The sequence below is a fragment of the Camelus dromedarius genome, chromosome 18 (genome assembly GCF_036321535.1).
Source record: "Camelus dromedarius isolate mCamDro1 chromosome 18, mCamDro1.pat, whole genome shotgun sequence".
NCBI lineage: Eukaryota > Metazoa > Chordata > Mammalia > Artiodactyla > Camelidae > Camelus > Camelus dromedarius.
Genome location: NC_087453.1, coordinates 6,384,885 through 6,405,217, shown reverse-complemented (window position 1 = coordinate 6,405,217; position 20,333 = coordinate 6,384,885). Strand labels below are relative to the sequence as shown.

General features: G+C 45.6%; 1 protein-coding gene across 2 annotated transcripts in view; it reads left to right on the top strand.

Annotated features, from left to right (window-relative positions):
• Window positions 1-20,333, top strand: part of TSHZ2 (teashirt zinc finger homeobox 2) — a 411,205-nt gene that overhangs the window by 373,274 nt on the left and 17,598 nt on the right. The window lies entirely within an intron of this gene.

Genomic DNA, 20,333 nt, shown 5'->3' with positions numbered 1-20,333 from the left:
TTGCATACTTGCAATTTGCTAAAAGAATTGATTTTAAGTATCCTCACCCCCACACACACACATACACATACACACACACATAAGGTAACTATGTGAGGTGATGGATGTGTTTATTAACCTGCTTGTGGTCATCATTTCACAGTGAATACATATATCAAATCATCACGTTGCACACATTAAATAGATTGTTTTATTTGTCAATTATACCTCAGTGAAACAGTTGGGAAGAAAGAATTTCCATGACTGGGGAAACTGAGGCACAGCCAAGATCTAGCAAACTTCCCATGATGATATAAAACAGGGGTCAGCAAATGTTTTCTGTAAAGAGCCAGACGGTAAATACTTTGGATTTTGCAGGTCATACAACCTCTGTTGGGTTTTGCAGTCGGCAACACCGCCGTGGAGGATGTGTATTGATGGGCGTGGCCGTGCCCCAGTAAAACTTCATTTATGAACACTGAAATTTGAATTTCATGTCATTTTCAAATCAAAAGACATTCTTCTTTTCATTTTTTCTCAACCATTTAAAAATGGAAAAGCCATTCTTGGCTCCTGAGCCACAAGAGAAGAGGCAGCAGCTGGGTCTGGCCCACCCCAACACCCCTACATGGAACATGACAAAAGGGGAACACCCCAACAGCTCCAAACCCCCCATAAATTCCCACTTTCCTGTCCTTAAGGTGAAGGAACCCACCCTGGACATTTGAAGCTTGGTTTGGTTAGCACTTTAGGAATTAATCTTGCCAATACCTGAATTTCTGGAATATTCTGTCTTTATAGGATTGATTAAACATTGTAGGGCAAACCTGGAATAACTTAGTGCTGGCTTTTCCTTTCCGTGCTATGATTCCATGAAATAGGGGTTTCCAGGAGAAAGTAATCAATGAATTGGATTTCTTTATGACCTCCTGCTTAAAAAATAAAAGAAAGAAGAAGAAAGAAAAAACTCTCAGGTTCTAAACTTTATAAAATACAAAGCTCTCAAGTCCCGTGTAAAAAGGGGATGCGGAAAATGTGCTTCCAACCTACGTGTCTCTGAGCAGAGACGAGCATCCCGCTGAGCGGGGAAGTGCTTGGCTCAGAACTTCTCGGTACTTATAAATTCTTCACCAACACCAGATTAAGTTTCTAAAAGGGATTTTTCAACTTCTTTTTTTTTTTAAGTTACCGTGATCACAATTTTCAGATTTCCAACTACTTACAAAACTTTTTTTTTTCCCTCTCCTCCTCTCACAGAGAAGGTCAATCACTTTTTAGATATAAGAGAATTTGAGAACAGATTAATGACAAAGACAAATGATGATTTTTATTTTAGCGGAAGTTTCGGTGCGTTTTCTGCCCAGCCCGGGTACCGATAATAAAGTACACTTGACATATAACTGCGTAAGTTCTTTTCTTTCAAGTCCAACGATGGATCAAAAGAGCGAATTCTCTCTTTAAAAAGAAATGTCCTGGAAGGAAAAATAAAAGGAAGGTTGGGGGGGAACTTCACCCGTCCCTTTTGTCTTTTTCTCTTTTCTTTGTGGCCCAGAGACCGAGCATTGAGTGACTTCTTCAGAAAAGAGATCAGTGAAATTGTCAGTTGATTACTTCTCCTTGATTAGCATTTATAAGAGCCCTGTGATACAGTATTTGCATTCCTATTTAGCTGTGATTTTTGTGGGGCACCAATGATTAAACTTGTCACGGGGCTTGATTGACGGGGTCAGATCTTCACTTTCTACTCTTTTGAAATTAAAAACAAATGTGTCAGCTCCCTTCATGGGCCGGAGCGCCATGAAGCTCGTCTGCCTTGTCATTGCAGATAGGTCAGGAATGTTTTAATTTTAGGGATGGATTCTGCTTGTCAAGTAGAGTGTGATGGCGTGTGGTTCTGGAGATGAGATGTGAAGGGTGTAAAACAAAGAAGGGGAAGAACAAAGACAAAGACACTCACATTATTAGACAGATTTAATTAGTCTGAATGGATATTATGCCAGATGAAGCAGTGAGCTGTGAAATTAACCCTTGATTACAGATCGGCGGATCGCACTCATAAAGAGACTCCAACCTTTGTGAGGAGATGCGAGGTGTGATTTCCGTCTCCCCTACCCCGCCTTCCCCGGGTTGCACGCCAGATCCCCTCCCCACACCCTCCCCCATCGACTCACACGCCGGAATCTGCAGGGAAGTTCGTCTTCTGCGTGGGCAGGCAGGCGCACCTGGGGGAGCAGTCCCATCTGGCTTTGCTCTCTTCAGCTTTGGAGAAGGCAACAAGCCAGCAGTGGTTGGATATGAAGCTAAGGGGCTCACCATGATGCCATTTTCCAAATCCAAAATAGAGACCACGAATAGCTGGGTTTGGATGGGAGCTGTTTACTTGAGCATCTGCACTGAGTAGCTCCAGCAACTGTGGCGGAAGGTCACCTCCTGGGAGTGTCCTTAATACGGTCTTCCACAGCATGTCCCTCTGCGTCCATGGTCTTCTCCACTGAATCCCAGCTACACTGTGACTGCCAAGAATTCCAGGCATATTAAGAGAGAGACAGGAGACCTAGACACCTGACCCAACACTGGTGTCCAATTAAGCAAAAATCCCACATACCAGGAACCTCGAGAAAGAGGGGACAGTTGTGAATGACAATCCACATCAGAAGGTATGGGAGTCTGAGAGGATGTGGCCTTCCAGAAATCCTTTCATTCCTACAGATCATCAAGAGGATGTGAACTTTGCTGAGAAAGGCCTTGTATGAGAGGCACCAGCTGACACCTCTGCCTCTAAGTGACTGGGTCTAGATTATTCCCCAGCACCAGTGCCAGGAGTGGGAAAGCTCCGGGGGCATCAGACAGAGGAGCAGTGTCTGTTAGGCTGGCCCGGAGTCATGTGGAAGGCCAGCAAACTAGGAGGAAGTGGAGTTATAGGATCTGCTTTGGGGTCCTTCTCCAAACTCAGCCTTCTCGTTGGTTGATGGTGGGCAGAGTTCCTTCCCTGGAAACCTCTCACAACTGTGCTGAGGATGAAGTCTAAACGGCGCATCTAAAGTGCTCCGTGTGCAGAAGGCATGGTACTGATTCTAATCCATTTTCTGGCTCTGTTTCCAGTCTTTCTCATCACAGCTTCTCACCTTCATGTATAAGTGGCTCCAGTTTAAGAAACTCCTGGTTGAGAAACTCCCTGAACAAACAGTCTTCAACTGTAGTCTTGGGACTCTGGACAGATTGCAGCCAATGGCACATAATTCATCCCCAACTACTGTTGAAGGCTGAGGGTGGCCAATGAACTTGCTGGTATCACACTGGAGTTTTCTGAATGTTAGAGACAGAAGGGAAATTGTAACCGTTATTTGCTGTGCTTATGGGAGTCACGTGTGCGTGAACAACACGGTTCCTAAGTCCGGGTGGGGAAAATGTACAGAATCACTGCTCTACCCGGAAATGTGAGGCCCCTTTATGAGCACGTGCTCTGGGTAACCAGCCTGTGGGAGTCACACTGCTCCAGGCAGGTGGTTGTATCTCACAGTCCTTCGGTTTATGGTCTCTGGAAAGTCAGACTATTTCTATGGGTAAACACAGCTACTTTGCAATGAGGAGGGTTTTCTTTCCAGAGATGATGTGTTGCTTCTGAAGAAATTCCTTTCTTAGCTTTAAGTAATAGGAGAAATAACTACTGTCTCCAGTGTGACTTCTCTGAGTTTCAGAGGAGGAAAGGACTTTAAGAAATGGCTGATCAGGGGATCCCCAGCATTCAGTACCCTTGTCCTTGAACATACACTCAGTGATTTAGATGGCACTTGGATAATCTTTTTTTGGGGGGGATGGTTATATATTTGTTTCAAAGCATATTCAAATGTGTGTGTGTGTGTGTGTGTGAGAGAGAGAGGATTTCTCAGCTTCAGCATTATGGACTTTGTGGTCTGGTTAATCCTTTGTTGTGGGGGCTGTTCTGTGCATTGTAGGATATCTTGCAGTGTCCTTGGCCTCTACCTACTAGACATTATCCCAAATGTCTCCAGACATTTCCAAATGTTCTCTGGGGGGTCAAAATCACCCCCAGTTGAGAAGCACTGATCTATGTCTATATAATTCCATGGATACTATTGCTTGGGATGAGGCTAAAAATTTTTAAAAAGTGACTCAAATTAAAGAAAAAGAGTAGGTTAAAACAAATAGTAGAGAGAATTTAGGTGATTGTGATGTGGCAGAGGTCAAGAAGCTTGTATGTGACAAAAGAAGTTTAGGAAACACTGGTTTAGCATTAAATCCACATTTTACAGATGAGGATAACTGACAACCAGAACATGAAATGGATTTGACCAAAATCACCCAGCTATTTGTCCCTGTGCTATTCTCACCAGAACATTGCAAGAAGAGCACTGAACACGGTGCAGAGCACACAGCAATGGTGACACCCCCTGACACACACGGAGCACCTGCTATGTGACACCTCTCGGCAGGTAGTAACTCATTTAGCCTTTACAACAACCTGGTGAGGTAGGAGTTGTTATCATTCTCATTTACAGAAAGAGATAAGGGAACTTGTGAAACAAAGATGGTAAGCCCTCTGGGGGAGCTGTGGGCAGGAGAATGTGATTTCTCATGTGTGCTTTCATGCCATAGTTTAAAAGATTTCTCTCAATGCCTACTATATGCCAAGTAATATGCTCCATCTGACCCGGAATAAATACTTCATTCATGCCAGCTATTATTACTAGCTATGATTCCCCTGGTTCTGTGTGCTGTTAGTGCAATAGTAGCAGAGGCCTCCAGTCTCCATTTCTGAAGATTATTCATGCCAAACTGGAGAATTTCTCTTTTCAGTTGGACTTCCAGAAGTTTGGGTGGTGGGTTTTTTTTTTTTTTTTTTTTTTTTTTCCTGTCAAAGAAAAGCAGGAAGCTCAAAAGTCACGAATGCTTGTGGGGAGGGTCTAGCTCAGTGGTAGAGCTCATGCTTAGCATGCATGAGGTCATGGGTTTGATCCTCAGTACCTCCATTAAATAAATAATAATAAATAAACCTAATTACCTGCCCCCCAAACAAAACAAAACAAAAAAGTTAAGAATGCTTTAGGCTGCAAATAAAGACAACTTTACTTAGAGTGATTTAAATAAGTCAAGATTTCCTTTTTCCACTGTCATGGCATTCGGAAGTAGAAAACTAGGCATTGGATGGATGGGTTAACGATGTTAGAAGGTGTCTCAGTCAGTCTCTTCATTGTTGCCTCCCCATAGCAGGATGGCTGCTGTCCCTAGACAGGATGTCCATGTTCAAGGTGAGAAAGAAGTGAAATAATTCTACCAGTCACCTTTGTCCCCCTCTTCTCTGGGGCAAATCTTTCCCAGAAGCCCAGCAGAATGCCATGAAGCTTCCTCAGCCAGAGCTGTGTCATTTTTTGTCATCCCTAGAAGCAAGATCCTATGACATGAGTATTTAGCTGGGCACAGTGCCACAGGAAACAAAGCCAGGATATTACCAGCAGGAAGAAGAGGGAAGTGGATATTGACTAGACAACCAACAGGATCTGTTGCTCTCCCGGTCCTTGTCTCCTTTTCTCCCCTGCCCCAGCTTATCCAGCAACCAACAGTTGGCTGGAGATCTGCTTTCTATTCTTAATTAACATTAATTAATCACCAAATGTGGACAAAGGAAATACTGTTAACCAAAAATGTCCAGAGTGCAATGGGCTATATAAACAGTACTAGGCGTTGTCATCAATACCACCGTCACCACCATCACCACCACCACCACCATCACCACCACCACCGCCACAACGACCAATACACTGTCTCACATAATTGTCACAATGACCCCAGGGGTCTTATCGTCATTCACATATAACAGAAGAGGGAACAGTAAGTTTGCAAAAGGGAAAGTGGTTCATTTAAGCTCACTGAGTTTAGAAGTGGCAGATCTGGGCTGAAACCCAAGCCTGAGGACCCCCAAAGCCCACCATCCTCACCTTCAAGGTGCTAACAATACAACAGGGGAGTCAAGATGAGCTATCATGGAAAACGACACTACAGGACAAAATATAGTAAGTGCTGAGACATGTGGTCCTGGAAATAGGTTTTGGAAGAATAACAAGGAAGATGGGTTTCATGAGGGCCAGATGTAGTCCAGAAAGACACTTGAGTTGTCCCTTAAGGGATATGTGACTTGTTTCCATGTGTAGTGGTTATTAAGGTCAATGCTGGACTCCCAGCTACCACATAGAGACACAAACAGAACTCAGGAAATCTGGACAGCCATGAAGCAAGCAGAAACCATTATACTCAGAATAGATCTGTTTGGAGTTTGTGGGCATTTTTTAGGTTTCTTTGGGTCCGCTGCCAGTCCTGGGACCATCTGCTGGGCACCAAGAGCCTCAGCTGTTGGCCGTGATTTAGCCAAGCTGAGAGCGGGCAGATCTGGAAATACAGCTGCCGAGTTTCCGCCGGGGACCATCTCTGCTTCTTGAGTGTGTTCACTCGGACTGGTCTGCCTCAACCCAACCCATCACGCCTCCAAGCTGAGAAAGAGGACTGTGTGCTTTCTTCTCACACAGTATTTCTCAATGCCCCTGAATACAAAAGAAAGAAAACAGAACCCAAAAAGTCCAGGATACGTGATATTCCCAAACCACAAAAAAAGGCAGGAAGCTTTCTGATTCAGAAATCCGGACCTTTCTTAAGGGTTTTCCCTGTTGGTTTGGAGACCACAACGGCCCTTTAAAACCTTAGATAAGGGACAATTTTAATTCAATGCAGCTCAGTAGGATCGACAATTTCTGAGTCCTTACTGTGTGCCAGGCTCTGCTGGAGATTCTAGTGCACGACGCTGGTGGTCTTGATGAGACCAAGAGGGAACCTTAGGGCAGAGGAAGCAATAAAGTCGTCCCTGACTGAGGACAAAGAGGAGATATACAGCATGCTACGATGGCCATTTTCCTTGCTTTTGTTCCAGAGTGATGAGCATGTGATGCAGAAAGAACTTTAAACAAAAGTGAAAAACTGATGCATATGAGACGATAAAATAAGGGAAAGAATTATAGCAACGGGGCAAAGAGCATTTATTTATTGGAGAATCAGATTTTCCTAAGATCTAAGCTCAGCTCCTCTACCTGTCAACTGTACAACTCTGAATGAGTCACTTTACCTCTCTGAGACTCAGTTTCCTCCTCTGTAAAATGGGCACGAGAATAGTCTCCACCCCCACAGGGCTGCTGTGAAAATGTATTGAGATCATGCAAGAGAAGCACTTCGCACAGTACCTGGCACACAGTAGCTCTCCTCTAATTTTCATTTTCAGGGATAACAGTCATGATAACGTACTGGCATCATCACTGAGCTCAGGGCAATGCCTGGAATACAGGAAGCACTCAGGTACGGTTTGCTCTGGTGGTTTCTGTTGTTGCTGCTGTTAGAGTATTTAACACTGGTGTCTGGCAAAACATAACCACCCAGCAAGCACAGCCATGGTCCTCCTGGAGCCCTGATGAGTTAAGCGGAAAACTCTCCTGATGGGAGATTCTCTGGGAGGTTGAGCCTATGGAATCCTTACCCGAGATTAACCATGGAAGGTACTGCGCTTCATTTCTTTCACCTTCAAGAAAGTTCTCTAGCCGCCCTGACCCTTCCAAAGTCACCATAAGGGTAAAATTTACAAAACTGAAGCCAGAAGCTTCCAGACAATGCTGGATAGGACACATGCCAGCCAGTGGTGTACCTACGCCTCTAGGCTTGAGGCCATGTAAGACTTAACGAGATCAAAGCTGCAAAGGGTCTGACCCCACGTTTTATTTCAATTGGGTTTTCCCTCCTTCATGTATTGTGACCCAGAAACTCTGAGATCCTGCTGCAAGCCCCCGACTTCCCCTGGAATTCCACCATCCCGCCTCCTTTCTCCGCCTTGCCTCCTCCCTCGGGAAGACTTGCTTTCTCTGAAAGCCCTGCTGAAACACCACCTCCTCCAGAAAGCCCCCCAGGAACTCCTTTCTTTTCCCCTCCTGGCCTCTGGGCATCCTCAGAATGTTTCTGTGTGACCTGTGTCAATCTGCATCTTGGTTTATAGCCATGTATGTGTTAGTCAGGATTATGGATTGCACATGACAGAAAATCCACCCAAACCAGTTTAAGCACAGAGGGGACTTATCAGCTCCTGTGACGGTCGAAGGTGTAACAGTGCCTCAGTGGTGTCTTTGGAAATCGGGCCGCCTCAGCCTCTCAGATCTCCTTTCCTCTGCAGAATCACAATTCTCTGGCGCGTTCTCCACCACGTGGTGGCTCAGAAACCCCCGGAAGAGTCAAACTGAGCCTCCCCAGAGAAAAGAGTTCCAGCAAAAGTCTTTCATTGGACTGACTTGGGTCATGTGTCCCTGCCTGGACCAATCACTGTGGCCAGGAGACTAGAACACAGGGATTGGCCAGACTGGAGTCACATGACAAGCCAGGTATAAAACACCTGTGGGCCCATCCTTTGATACCTCATGGCACCTAGACTTTTGTTCCCCATAAAGTAGGTGCTCAATAAAATTATCGCATGAATGATTAAAAAAAGGCAAGGATGAAACTAAAGTACTTGCCTATTGGATTTCCACGTTTCCTCTTCCCACACGGTTATACTGGCCAAGCAGAGGTCACACATCCATCTGAGTATTTCTCCAACCATCTCTTTTAGGGAACATCTTAGTAAGCCAGACATCACAGACCTTCCAACTGGAGTCAGAAATGATGTAGGAGATCCTAATATTTAATAATCCAAAATGCCTAACTCCCTATTTTTAAAAATGTCTTTAACCTAATAAGAGAGAATTCACCATGACCCAGTCCTTGACCCATCTGTTTGAATCTTTTCTTTCTAGCCATTTCTGGTCATGCAAAGGGGGCAGGATTTCTGGCATCCTTTATGCCTCTTTGTTATTAAAAGCAGGATCAGTTAATAAATAATTACGATGCTCAGTTTCTAGGGAACAAGGAGATAAGGGCAGGAACACTGGAGTCTCACAAATTACATGCCAGAGTATAGATTTTCACCCAGAGTGGAGAACAGCCTAGCATTCCTTTTCTTTCCTAGGGCATAAATTGTTCTAATTACACGTGCAGGATCCTCTATCCCCAAAGATATGAGTTGGAAGCACTGTGTCTGTCCTTTTAATTCCAAGAAGCATTTGCAGATTCGTGTTCCCAACCCCCCTTGTTTTCAAACTGAATTGTTTCAGTGGTAGCTTGGTGTGTCAGCTTGTAAGTCTATAAAACAGTTTTATACCAGCTGGAGATTCAACATGCTACATGAATACATAACAGTGCCTAACCAAGAAGGTTTGTAATTCAGTAATTAGCTGTAATTAATGAACACAAAGTGAAGACTCATTTACAGTTTAAATTATCACATTAGCTCCTGTCACCCTCTATGTACACAAAACAGCAGGAATTCAATTATTTTTATTCTTCAAAGCTAATTTAAAATTTAAGGGATGCCATTACATGAAATAATAGGTAGGAAATGTAATCGAAATCACTGGGAACAGTTGGCCGTCCTTAGAATAAAAAAAAAAAATGTGATCGCTGACGATTTGGAAATGTTTTTTCATCTGTGAACAGATGAAGGATTGAAATCTCTGCTCTTTTCAGTATATTTAATTTAAAAGAGGAAGTGAGTTTGGTGGTTGCTGAATCTTTGTGCAGAGAGAATCACTGTGCATAATTGTAGAAGCAGCTGATAACTGATAATGCTGTTGGTAGTAACAAGATGACAGCCTGGGAGACTCTCGTTCCATTATCCTTAATGGGGGCTGAGTCTCCTGCAACAGCATAGGGTTCCTGGAATTGTCACCCATTTTTGATGCATGATTTCAGCTCAGAAGACCTTACGTCATTGTCACATTGCTGTCGTCCTCAATTCTTTGTACGTATATATGATAAATATTCTTTAATTCATTCATCGAACATTGACCCAGCACCTCCTCTGTCTCAAGCCCTGTTCTCAGTGCCAGGACCACAGTAGTGGGCAAGACAGAACACATTTCTGATCCCACGGAGCCAACATTCTGGTGGAAAGAGACAGACAATAGTCAGGGGTTCTCGAGCTTGGTTGTTAATAAAATCACAGGGGAAGCTTTAAAATATTTCAATATCTGGGTCCCAATCCCAACGAACTGAACTGAACTCTCTGGGAGTCAGGTGTGGGCATCAGCGTTTTTAACAATTTCCAGGTGAGTCTGATGTGCACCAGGGTTGAGAACCGCTGTGGTCAGCTAACGAATACAACTAATAAACGAGCATCCTTCGGTGATGCCTGCTGTGACGAAAGTGACACAAAGGCGTGTGGAAGATGACTGGAGGCTGCTCTCGAGGGAATGTTCAGGGGAGACGTCTCCGGGCTGTGACCTGGGAGGAGACCCGAATGGTAAAAAGGAGGCAGCCCTGGGAAGATCTGGGAGGTGTTTAGAACCCAGGCTGCAGCCAAACTTTTTTTCTTCTTCTTCTCTTTTATTTACTTTTATTTACTTCTCTTTATTTACTTATCCACTGGCATTTTTAACCCTTTAAAAATACTAAAGCTTCCTTAGCTCAAGGGTTGCACAAAAACCAGCTGCAAGCCGAACCTGGCCCACTCAAACGATGTTCTAGGGGAAAAATTTTTTTTAAAGACCCACAAGTGCAAAGGCCCTGGGGTAGGTATGAGTTGAAGATGTTAGAACAGCAGAAAGACGGCTTGAGCAGGTGAGTCTTAGTAGGTAAAGAGGAAGAGGAGGCTAGAATTTTTAAATGTGGATGGGAATGTAGATTTTATTGTATATATGATGAAGAGGCATTGGAAGATTTTAAGCAGGGGATGAAGATGTGTGTTCGTGTGTGCGCATGTGTGTAAAGGAGACACTTACGTTCCCACACGCACCACAGTACATCTCCCTGCCACTGCCACTAATCTCCTTTCCCGGCAGTTCCAGGAAGGGAAGGAAAAACAAACCCCGGGTGAAAAGAGTGCTGTGTCTGTAGCTGTAGACGCCTCCCTCCCTGCGCTTCCCCCTCCTCTTCCCACGATCATTTTTCTTTTCCTTTAAATAGGCCACTCGAAGCCGCACTGTCTAATTTTTCATAGGTGATCGACTGCTGAGTGGGGGTTTAGGTAGACAGAGGGAAGGCGCTGATAAGCCGGAGCCCGGATTCTATTAGGGAAACGCGGTGGTAATTAATGAATCCTGCCGGTAATTGGGAAGGTGTGAGTCCCCGTAATATCGTAATGATAGTCATCCGTCTGTGCGCCCCCGTCCCTCTGAGCCATCCCTCACCACGCTCTGATCTCAGGCTCTCGCCACGCAAATCTCCCTGACAGGACGCTGTGTCTCTGTCTCCCTAATTGGGCAGTATAGACTTGTTTATGAATATTGTCGGCATTTAGGCCTCAGTTGGAGGTGGTTCAAAAATCGTTAGCCAAGTTGCCAGAACGGCATTGTCAAATCTGCACTCCCCGTTTGGATATCTGTTTTTAAGCCTGCGGAGGTTTGTGACGAAATTAAGCGAAGCATTGTGTGGACTGGAGCTCAGTGTGTGATTGTTATTAAATCGTTTTTGAAGTAAAAACCAATTTGCGGTAATTTCTCATCCCGCTTCAGATAAAGCTTCAGCTGTGTGCAGGAACAGGATGCCTTCTTATAAGCACGTCCTCGCTTCTGATGAGCACATGGAGCCCATGAACGCCATCCTCAGACACAACCATTTGCAAAAATTATGGTTTTGCGTCGAGACTGGTTTCTAAACATCCGTCACCATTGAAATCCAAATGGGCACCTTTACTGGAACCATTTGCCACATTTTCTTGCCAATAATTTTTCCTGCATGCCAGGGGCTACCCTTTTGTCTCCCTGGACCAAACTGGGGGATGAATTGTTTGAAATGCTCTGAAATTTTTTTTTTTTCAAAAAAGGGCCTTATAAGTCTGGTAAATGAGTTTAATGTGTGTGTCATGATGTTTAAGAGGGACCTTTTAAATATTTAGACAACACGGGGAATACTATTTTAGTATAGAATCAGCACGGCACACTTGTAAAGTATTCAGATATGAAACGGTACGGTTCAGACTGCATCTTTATCAATCCCGAAGAACGGAGAAGTTTAAGAAACTCTGATCTCCATCCCCCCACCCTAGCCCAGGGAAACTTGGGCGCAGAGGGCGCCACAGATGGAAGGGTTTTCAGTGTCCACTCCTCCACTCGCCAGCTCTGGACCTCGGTTAAATGGCCCAGCCTCCTAAGTGTCAAGTTTCTCAACCGTCTCCCCTCTGCGCCCAAATGTAGTTTTCAGACTTAACAGCAAGTTAGTGGGTTTGAATGTACATCACATACGGAAAGGGCTTTGCAATCAGACCCCGCAAGGAAAGAGAGAATGATTTTGTCTCCGTACATCCATCCACTGGTCTGCATTGTCTGTTGCCTTGACAGTGACAGTTTTTCAGAGAGAACTATTCTCCCCTTGAGAAAGACGGGCACGTCCTGGCTGGAAGAACTTGGACAAGTCATTTAACTCCTCGGGAGCCACAGTTTCCCAATCTGTCACCTGAGCCAGGTAATACAGACGTTGCCAGGCAGGTCTGAGGAGCACAGATAATGGATCAAAGGTGCCCAAGATGAGCTTGAGACCCAGCAGCTCCTCCACCGATGACGTCGCAGGCCCAGTGAAACCCTTAGAGAGCCAGGCTGCGCACACAAGGCACTCGGTAAAAATTCACAGAGCGAAGGGGAAGCCACGGGCATCACCAGCACTTAGCCTGGGGGTTCCACTGTCTTGCCTGCCTCTGCGGTCTCCAAACCTGGCCTTCGCGTTGGGCTTCACAGCTACTGGGGAGAGCATGAAACCAGCGATGCCAGCGGTGCAAGGACAGGGGAAGGAAGGAGGGGGAAAAGCTGCCCTGGGAACCTGCACTCTAGACTTTAAATAAGGGGAACAGCCGTCCCCGTTTGCCTGGGACTGAGGGTTGCCCGGGACAGGGAACCAAGACCAGTCCAGCCCAAGCACGCTGGCATGATGCGGTCACCCTACGTTCAAACAAAACTCTTTCCTTCAGCCTCTTGTGCAAGCCCTTGGCAGGCCGTGGCTCACTAAAGCCCTAGGTTCTCAGGAAACCTTCCCTCCCATTCCTAACTCTGTCTGCAGATTAGTTGTGTTTCTCTGTGGGACAATCTGCAATGTTCCAGATACTCTCAAGAAATAGAAGTGGCTGTTAGGCAATGTTCTCCCTCCACAGAGGGCTCCAGCTCAACTCCTCCAGAAAGTTCTGTGGGCACCAGTGACAGAGATGCCAGTGGCTGCCCCGCGTACCACCCGTGGCTGTGTTTGATGTTGGGGGAAGGACGGCAGGAGCCCGCAGGAGGGGGCGAGGGTGAGTCCGTCGGTGCCGGCGTCATCCATGTCCTCTGCTGGGAAGCCCCAGGAAGCAGCCGAGAGAGGGTGGACATACCCGGGCGGGGATGCCGAGGGAGTCAGCTGGGCAGGACTGCATCGGGGGGCCGTGTCAGCATCTCCAGGACGGGCTTGTGCTTTCCTGTTCGCCCACAAGTAAACACTGGGAGCCCCCTCGACGGTCCAAACTTGCCAAACCTTTCATCTGAGCACCTCCTGGCCGAGGAAGTGTCTGGGATACTCTGGAGGGTCCACAAGCCCTGTGTGTGACCTTTGGTGCCGTCATCACAAACCCCCCGGGGTGGTCCGGTTCCACAGCCAGGGCTTTCTCACGAAAGTCTTATTCAGCCTGGAGGCAAACCAGCCAGATCATCGTGAAATTAAAGGTCTTATTTTGTAACTTGGCCCCCTCCCGCCAGCCCAACCATGGGCTCTTTTTTTTGTTTTAATCACTCTCCCTCACTCCCTGGGATCTGAATAAATAGCTGTACCGAAGGCATCTGCCAGGAGGGCCTCTGTCCTGAGCACGGAGGCTGCCACGGTTCAGTAACCTCCAACCTCGCACTGGGATCACACACCCGCCACAAGCCTCCGTCCTCCAACGTGAACGTCCTGAACCACAAGGGTGGACGGAAAAGAGGGAGGCACTTGAGGTGGAAGAAAGTTCTCCAAACGTAGCAGCTACCAGCCCGGGATGCAGACTGCAGTGCAGAATAATTGTCAAAGGCTTGCGTTAACACATAAATAAGATACATTTATTTTCATTATTCATGGCTGGTGCCCTTTCCTTCCACTTATTTATGCCTTAAACAACGGCTACAGTAAATATGATGATAAAAAAGTGCCTACAGTGGACAGGAAGATGATCAAGACACCCTGATATACAGCAATTCCTGTTTCTCCTTCACAACCACTAACGAATCTTAACTGGAGCCTTGGTACGTTCCCACGTGAGTGATAAGCAATGATTTATTATGAAGTGTCAGGAAACCGGATTGCCGTACAGTGAGACATGAGCTAGTGGAAAATGTTTTCCCTGTTTCCCAACCTCATTACTCAAAGATGCAGTGTCCCTTTACCAAGCCTAATTTAACTGACTCTTTTGAGTACTCTACTCGTTGGGGGTGGAAATTGGCCAAGGAGAGGATGTCCGGTAAAGGCTGGTGCCTCAGGCCACGGCCCTGGTTCGGCTGGTGCCAAGGCTGGCCGACAAATTGCAAATGGGCCAGCCTCCAGGAGTATGATCCTGAGAATCAACCGTCTGCCCAAGCAGGAGGGATATTAATGTGCTCAGGAAATGAAGCCCAAAGAGCAACTTTGATGACTTTGGACCTTGTGTTAACCATACGTCATGCCGTCCGACTTGGAACTCAAGCCTTGGTCATTTAGGACTTACCCCACGGTACAAGGCAGCCCAAAGAAAGAGCACAGTCTTTTCCTGGATATGCAGGTGGTAGGTCGGGAAACGTGATTGATGGCCTGTTCCCCTGCCACTTAATAAATCTCACGGGAGTGTGTCTAACAGCTCCCCCCCCCCGCTCGCTTTTCTTTTACGTTTTATTTTAAAATACTTTTGGACTTAGTTGCAGAAACACTTCACCCAGCTTCCCGTGATGTTAACGTCTTACCCGACCATGGTACAATGATCAAAACCAGGAAATCATCACTGGCTCAACGCTATTCACTAAACTATAGACCTTGCTTGAATTTTGCCTAAATTTCCTTTTGCTGCTCCAGGATCTCATTTAGGACCTCATGATGGATCGAGCTGTCGTGTATCCGTTTCCTCCCATCTGTGAAAACCCCTCGATCTTCCCTTGTCTTTCACGACTTCAACACTTTCGTCAAGTGCTGGTGAGATCTTTTGTAGGATGCCTCCCAGTCTGGGTTTGTCTGATGCCTTCTCACGATTAGGTTGAAGTTAAGCATTTTGGGCAAGAAAACCAGAGAAACGGTGTGCCCTTCTCCGTGCACTGCATCAGGGAGTTCATGAGTTAATGTGTCCCACTGCTGGCAATGTGCTCTTCGATCACTTGGTGGTGTGTGGCAGCTTCCTTTAAAATATGAAGTGTGAGGCCCCTGTCCTTAACTTTGTGATGTCAGCCAAAATGTCGTGAAGTGAAAACGTTCCATTCAGTAGCCAGTTACGCTAGCTGTGTGAGTTTGGACACTTAATTTAGTGTTTCTCTGAACCACGATTTCCCCACCTGGGGAAAGAAGATAGTAACAATCACCTTTCAAGATCGCTGGAAAGATGAGCGATCCTCCGGGCAGAGTAGGTGTCCCAGCAGACCCTCAAAAGTGGGCGTCTCTGAAGACGTCTTGAGCAATCTGCACCCACTGCTGCCAGCCCTCAGAAGCGTGGTGTATGCAATCATCACCTATTTATGGAAAAGAACCTGGCACTTGGGGAGATGAAGTGACTTTATCATGTCACTGCCCTCCGTCAGCCTCTCACCCCCCCCAGCCCGAACACTTCACCGTGGTCTTCCCCAGACGGACCCGGACAGCCTTTTTGATATTAGCAACCACTCCTCACCACTGGGCCATGCTGGGAGGCAGGATCACCTGGCAGTTGAATATATGGTCCCCAGAGTCAGAAACTCTTGCTTCAAAGCCGGCTGAGATCCTCTGGACAAAATGCTTAGATTCTCTCTGCCTCTGGGTCCTCCTCTCCAAAGGACCTAATGTATACGGTTGTTGTAGGGATTGAAGAAAGAGAGAAAGAAAGAGAGAAAGAGAGAGAAAAGAAAGAAAGGGAGGGAGGGAGGAAGGAAGGAAGGAAGAGGGAGAGAGGAAGGAAAAAGAGGGAGGGAAGAAGGAAAGAAGGAGGGGAGAAAAGCTCTCAGCACAGTGCACAGCACACAGTAAGCATGCAGTAATGCTATAATTAGCTATAATTACCAATTACTCATTCAACAAATATTAATGAGCACCCACTCTGTGTCAGGCACTGTTGAAAGCTCCAGCAGTAGCCACTGAACAAGGCAGGAAATGTCCCTGGCCTCGTTAAGTTTATAGTACAATAGGTAAGACAGGCAAAAAAGGAGGAAATAGTAGTGTAATGTCACATCTCTTAAGCGTGAGTTGGTTAAATGAACTTAGCAGCTCTTCCCCTAGACAAGCCTGTGTCCTGAGACCTCGCTGCTCCCTCAGCGTGAAACACTACTTGCCCCATCGTCACATGTTAGAGTCCAACTCCCGTCTCCCAGGCCAGCCTCAGCTTTCCTCTGTCACGCTGTTCACGGCCTGATTCTTTAATCAGATGGGCTGACTTCCTTGTGGTCCTTCCCATTAAGAGCATCCCGGAGTCTGCTCGGTAACGCTATTATTTGCGCACACGTTCCTCCCTGCCCCCATATGCCTCCAGAGCAGCCTTTGCTCGCCTTTGGCAACACTGATCAATTTTGTGGTTACCTGGTCTGCGTTCTGCCATCTTCACTAGATTACAAATTTGTTCCCTGCGAGCAGAAGCCACATCTCGCTAACATATTTACTAAGACCCTCTTACTGAGATCAGGGAGGTATTCAAATGTCTGTTGAGTCTTTGGCCATGTCTCAACCCCCTCACTGAGCTGTGACTCTTAGCAGGCAGTGGCTAAGCCTCACTCATTTAATAGTGGTTGCAATGAACGGGGACTTAGCAACGTTGGACGTATTCACTCTACCAATTGTTTGGCTTGTGCTTTTGACCTGGTCTCTCTCTTGGTTTCTTTAAAATACATCCCTCTCTCCGTGGAGAGTTGTTCATGACATTGCAGGAGTTCTGTGAAGGTGAAAAGAAAGAATACACATAAAGCATTTTGGTTGCCTTGACAATGAAAATCTTCAAAAATCACAGGATTGCTTTCTGTTGCCAGCATCCTGTCCTGGACTTGTCTTGAACCTACGCAAAACCCGTCTGCCCTTCTCCTAGTATTGTTGACTTAATAAGAAATTATTATTAATTTTACTGGAAAGGAGACTCTGGAGACCACATTTTTCTCTCTAGTACTCACGTGAGCTTCCAGGGAAAGAAAACCAGAAGTGCCAAGTTGTGGCTTTAAGAATTATCTCTTCCCTACAATGGCCTTCTTTCTCTCTCCCTTAACACCACTCTCCAGTCTCAGAATCCAAAAAAACAAAAAGCAGGGGGCAGACAATGAATCTTTCTTCCCCAGCCTAAAGTACACATCTTGGGAAAAAGATTGGAAAATCTTTCTGGAAAAAGTTGATTGAAATTCCAAACCAATACACCGTCTTGTTTGTGTCATGCATGAAAAGTTTTATACTGGTCTTCTAGATAAAAAACTGCCTCTGGTTTTTACACAGCATGCGCAGAGTATGGGGGTTCACCTGGGATGGTTCTTCTTTAGGCTAGGAATGTCATTTTCTCAATTTCTGGGTCATAACCATCTAGATCTAAAAGTTGACCAATTAAAACGCTCAAATAGGCTTTCCTATTTTTACAAGCCGTACATCCCAAACTTGTTTTGGAAATCAAATCTACTGGGTATTCCATGTGCAAGACCAAAGGAATAATTATTGTAGTGAGAATGCCTGCACCAACCTCAGGGAGTGAGGATGCTTTCGAATATCTTGCCTCTGTGCCCCAGTCACACTGGCTTTCTTTTAGTTCCTTGAATAAGTCAAATTCCTTCCTGCCTAAGGGCCAAATATTTGGGGACTCTTCTAAGAATTCTCTCTCCCCTATCCTTTATCTGCTGGCTTAGTTTTAACCAATTCTTAACATCCTGGCATGAAGGACCCTCCTCATAGAAGCTTATAGTAGCCCCTCCTCTCTTCTCCAAGATACCTCCAAGCATACACGCAGGCTCAATTAGGAACCCCCCCCCCTTATTCTCCCTCATAAACCCACACGCTTTTCTGCACAATGTGTGCCTCCATTGTAATGCTTTTATCATTTGTGAGTGTCTGCCCCCAGACATTTTCCTTCCTAGGCCACAAAGGTGGGGGTTCTTTCAGTCTTGGTCATCACTCAGTACAGTAAGCGCACAGTAGAGACTCAATAATTAACTGAGTAGATTCATCATTGGGTCGAAGAAATGATTGGGTTTGCTAGTAGGAGTTTGGAAAACCCAGGTGAGGAGAGCCTAGGAATCAGGTCAGACTGAATGCTGGCTTGACTTAGGTTTGCTCCAGAGACTGTAGTCTGGAAATAAAGATCAAAATTATAGTCAAGAAGAACAGCCAAGGTCATTACCAAAACTAGTGCCTCGTCATATGTAAAGAACAAAGGGAAGTCAATAGGAGGAGTAATGACGGGAGGAGGCTTCAGATGCAGTTCGTGCAGTGGGTCAAAGTAAATGGCTTAGGATTTAAACTGTGAAAGGTTTGAGAGGCCTAGAGGCCCTGCTTTATGTGACGCAGGGGCCAGACTTAGAATCCAATGGGGAGTTTGAATCCTCACATCAACCTCCATTGGCTCTGTGAACTTGAGCCAATTACTTCATCTCTCTGAGCCTCAATAACTTCACCTGAGAAATGGGGATATTTAACACCAACTTCTACAACAGGATGGTGTTTACGTAATAGAATATCGCATGTGAAGTTTCACACCAGGGTTCTTCCAAATTCTTCTCCTTGTTCTTCCAAGAAGCGTCTGCTCAGCAATGAGCCCTGTCTCTCCTTTGTGTTTTCTCAAGGCATGTGTTGTGTTGTACCACTGTTGGGTGTGTGTGTCTTATCTATCCTCTACAGACTAGAAGATTCTTGTTAGAAGGAAAGGAAGGAAGGAAACTAGAAGGAAACTTGTGTTACTCACCCTAATTCTGTCAGACTCCCAGTAGCACGCAGGTTGGGTGGGGGACAGAAATGCTAAATATTCACAGGCCTTGGGCATGAATAAAGACCATGGAATTATCAATCAGCTCCAAGGCTGCATGCGCTCCTTCCACTGAGACCCATGGCTTGAAAGCTACCTGACGTCACAAAGAAACACTTGATACAGATCGAATGAATAGATGAATGAATAGCTGAATGAATGAATGAATGAATTTGCCTTTCGTTATGCAAAGCAAACAAGAAAAAGAAATGTAACTTTGTCTTTGAGATTTTGAATGCCTTTGCCAGCAACTAAATCTCTTCCAGGGAGGGCAGATGGCGGCCTGTACAATGAACAATTTAATCTTTAGAAAATGGAACAACTTTGCCAGCCAACTCCATTTTTCTCCACGAACACATTGTCAATAACATGTGCTCTCAAATATGTGGTGAAATTGATGACTGGGCCCTGATTTATGGAAACAACAACAAATTAAATGATTACCTTTCTCTTTCTTAGCTTGGGGTCCTTCAGACCCAGCCGTGAATTTCTTTTTCCTCCCTGGGCTCTAATAATAGAAAAGGTCTAATTAAAATGCCTTGCTGGCTGGTGGTGTGTGTGTGGAGTAGAGATAGAAAAGAGAGTGGCCGGGGTATCTTGACTTAAAACCAGGAGAGGGAAGCCACTGATGAGATAATGAAATTAACTTACGGTGACGCTGGAGCTCCCTCCTCCCATAAAAGCAAGGAATCCTTCATACAAATATTTTGGGGAGCACTTATGGAGCACCTTGTAAGAAATGTTCTTGGCTTTGGAGAGCCTTGAGGCTTGGGACTTGGATGAAAATAGACCAGGGGAGGGGAGGGGTCCTCAGAGAAAGGGGACCCTCTAGACAGTTGTCACATTGGACATTGAGGACTATCCCTGAGTCACAGCCTGGTTCAGAAGGAGTCCCTGTCCTGGAACTCATCCTTCTAGAATGGTGAGTCTAAATTCATATTTGGGTCGAGAAGTTTTCTGAGAATCTGATGAAAGCCACAGATCCTCCCTCCAGGAAAAATGAACAAGTGTGTGTTTGCAAATGCGCACACATACACAGGAATGCCGAATCTGCTTATGGTGCCATGCCTTTTCTTTGCCATCAACTTGAACAACTTGAGTAACAATTGCTACTCAAAATTCTAGACATCACCTATCTTCCTATAATTCTCATCCC